This window comes from Apodemus sylvaticus, chromosome 4, assembly GCF_947179515.1.
Source record: "Apodemus sylvaticus chromosome 4, mApoSyl1.1, whole genome shotgun sequence".
Lineage (NCBI taxonomy): Eukaryota > Metazoa > Chordata > Mammalia > Rodentia > Muridae > Apodemus > Apodemus sylvaticus.
In genome coordinates this window covers 38,998,797-39,002,379 of record NC_067475.1, presented here as the reverse complement: position 1 = coordinate 39,002,379, position 3,583 = coordinate 38,998,797, and the positions used below count along the sequence as shown (strand labels likewise).

The 3,583-nt window shown below is 38.7% G+C and overlaps 1 pseudogene; it reads left to right on the top strand.

The window, feature by feature from the left end:
• Nucleotides 1–296: 296 nt before the first annotated feature.
• Nucleotides 297–916, top strand: LOC127682097 (60S ribosomal protein L15-like; annotated as a pseudogene).
• Nucleotides 917–3,583: the final 2,667 nt, after the last annotated feature.

Genomic DNA, 3,583 nt, shown 5'->3' with positions numbered 1-3,583 from the left:
GAATACAGGCGTGCGCCACCACTGCCCGGCTCACCTTTTGGTTTTTAAGGAGAGTCAGTTTATAGTTTCATCCATCTGCCAATTTATACACTCACGTTTTTAGGTAACAAACTCTATTAGAAGTTTAGGTAACAAACTCTATTAGAAGTTTAGGTAACGAACTCTATTAGAAGTCTACTCTTATTAGAAGTTCATAATTATAGGAGGGTTGCCGAGGTCGGGGGAGGAGTCACAAAGGGGATTATGGGAGAAAGGCTTCTTCCTTTCCTCTGGCAGCAGCCATCAGGTGAGCCAAAATGAGTGCATGCAAATACATCCAGGAACTACGGAGGAAGACGCAGAAGATGATGTACTTTCTTTTGAGGCTCTGCTGTTGGCAATACCTCCAGTACTTTGCGCTGCACAGGACTCCCTGCTCCACCTGGTCTGATGAAGTGCGAAGACTGGGGTACAAGGCTAAGCAAGGTTATGTCATTTAATGGATTCGTGCCCGCCATGATGGTCGCAAACGCCTGGATCTTAAGGGTGCAACTTACGGCAAACCTGTTCACCATAGTGTTAACCAGCTGAACTTTGACGGAAGCCTTCAGTCTGTTGCTGAGGAGAGAGCTGGGCGCCTTTGTGGGGGCTTTGAGAGTCCTGAATTCCTACTGGGCTGGTGAAGATTCCACATATAAATTCTGTTGAGGTTATCCTCATTGATCCATTCTATCATAAAGCTATCAGAAGAAATCCTGATACACCAGTGGAACACCCAGTGGCTCACCAAACCAGTCCCCAAGCACAGGGAGATGCGTGGGCTGACATCTGCTGGCCGAAAAGAGCCTTTGAAAGGGCCACGAGTTCACGTATTGGTAGTTCTCACCTTGCCTCCGGGAGTAGGCGTGATACTCTCCAGCTCCACCGTTACCGCTAATACATGTGATATTTGTAAAATTCATATCCAATAAACAATTTAGGATGGTCAAAAAAAGTTTATAGTTATGGGAAGAATTTCTATGCTCACCATGTGGTTTGGTAACAGTAGCAGTGATAGTTATATTTAGATGGTCACACAGCAGGAAGATACAGAGGAGAAAATCAGTCAGTCATACAGAGAAATAGAAAAGTCAGCTTGGTAGGACCATGATCCTGCCATAGAAGCTACAACCTGGGACATAATGCTGGTTGGATTCCAGGAAGTGACAGTGACAAGAAGTGACCAAGGCACAGATGATCAAATGAACACCGCATGTCAGGGAGCAACATAGTTGAGGACTGGAGTGGTCAAAGTTGATACAAACTCAAGCTAGTTAGTTCTTTAGAGAAAACGCTCAAAAATTTGATCCCAAAGGCAGCAGCATTAGACTTGTTTTAATGACCTTGAAGACATTTTCAATGTAATGCAAGTAATTATATATTTTAAAAACAGTTCTTTGATATTTTTCAATCTTTCTCTGTTCACTTTTTACATATTTTTTTAACAATACTTTTTTTTCACCTTAAACTCTACCTCCTACAATTTAGAGGTAGGATAAATCTTTGAAATTGCTGTTAGGGGAGAATGTTGAGAGGCCCACATGTGTCTTTCCAAGCAGAAAAGCAGCACTTGGGTTTTAACTAAACATACTAAAAATACATCTGGAATTATCTACTTGGAAATCATATTTGGACAAGCCATTCTGAATGGCAGAGCGCTTGTCTCCTCTTCTCCAACAGTGCACATAATCTCTAGGAGAGCATCACATAAAATCTCACTCTGCAGTTTTGCTTCCGGGTGTATAGCCCTTCTTGCCACATCTTTCAGCCCCTCACTTCAAGTGATGTAATTCCCTGAGGGAGTCCTGCATAAAGAAAGACATCTGTTTCCTTTATCCATCAGAGGGAGAACAGACTTTCTATACATCATTGAATACATTACTATCGTGAGCTTAGCACGTTCCATGAGGGACAGACCCGGAGACTAAGAAAATCTCCAGATAAGAGGATGCAAAGGGCTTTGTACACAGAAGGGTGTTAGGCTGCTGTTCAAAGGAAGCGGGCAGTTTTCTATCTTTGTGCTTTTCTTCCTTCTTCCTTTCCTCTTTCCTTCATTGTTTTTTTTTTTTTAATCTAGTTATTAAAGAGACAAAGGTTTTTCTACTTAAATTTTCATTTGAGGTCTGAACATATTTACATTACAATTTTAAAACATGATAATGCATTGTAATTTTGTTTTCTATAATCCCCTTTAAGTACAATGCATCGCAAATGGTTTTGCAATTCAAAAGGGAGGCATTAAAATAAAAAAAAAATCATGCATATACAGGGAATCATGCCCAAGGGAAAAGCAATGGTATATGTCTCTCAAGTAGCATCATTAATTCAAATGAGAGATGGTTGAGCAATTAAAAGAACTGGCTGCTTTTCCAGAACACCTGGGTTTGATTTCCAACATCCTCATAGTGGCTTAACAACTCTCTGAATCTCCAGTCCCAGGGGATCCAGTGCTCTCTGCTGGGTTTGATGACTACAAAGTCTTAGTCGCATTACAAAAGATTCTACCTTCTGATATGATCATAACGGCTATTAAGGTCAAGCAGATGAATTCTGACTAGACAATGACATTCAGACCATAGGAATAGTTTCCAGGAATATTCTTTCATTGCAAGATTATTCTACGGGGCTTTTCTTTCTCAATCATGCCATCAATGACATTTGGATTCCATGCTTCCCTTTGTTGTTCTGTATATTGTGGGGCATTTGTGAGCATCACTGGGTTCTTTATCCTAGATAGTAGGACAACACACACCTCAGTGTGTAATTATCAAAAGAGTTTCATGTATTATTGCAGAGCTCCCGGTACCCTCAACTGTCCCTAATTGTGAGGCAAAGTCCTAGAAATACGGAATCCTATTTTTTTAAGAATAAGTTTGGGACAAGAAAAAGGAAGTTTTTGTTTTTTTGTTTTTTTTTTTTAACAGTATAGTGGAAAGGAAGAATTGAAGCAAATAGAATTAGATAGTAGAAATATTTATAGTCATACTCAAATTGATGTAATTCCCATGTCTATCAATTCATCAATGATAGACAAGTTGTAGTAGAGTGACCGTGTAGAAATTCACATAGAAATTCAGCAATAAATAGAAACACATTACTGAACATTAAAAAAAAAATAATTTAAATGAGCATGTCACCATGCTTGGTGAAAGAAATTAGAGACAAAGCATTTCTACCTCATGACTATAATCATATGATGCTCTAAGAGCCATAGCAACAGAAAACAGATGAGGAATGTCCAAAGTTGGATTTGAGGGGTGTAGACTAGTCTTCAAAAAATCATAAGGGTTTGTAGTGATGTAAATGATTACATTGCATAGGTTTAAAAACAATCTTTTATACAGCAGTATTATTCGTACAATGACTGTAGTTAAAGCACACTTGCCTGAAGTGCACACTTAAATGATTAATTTTATTGCAACTAAATAATGGGTTATAAAAACTGTTAAAAATAGATATAAATATATAGGAAGAGTAAACAATATGGAGAATGGAATAGAAAACCATTCCAGGCATTTTTGTGTAAATAGTTTATGACAAATGACCTTGTGAAAGTGCAATTGGA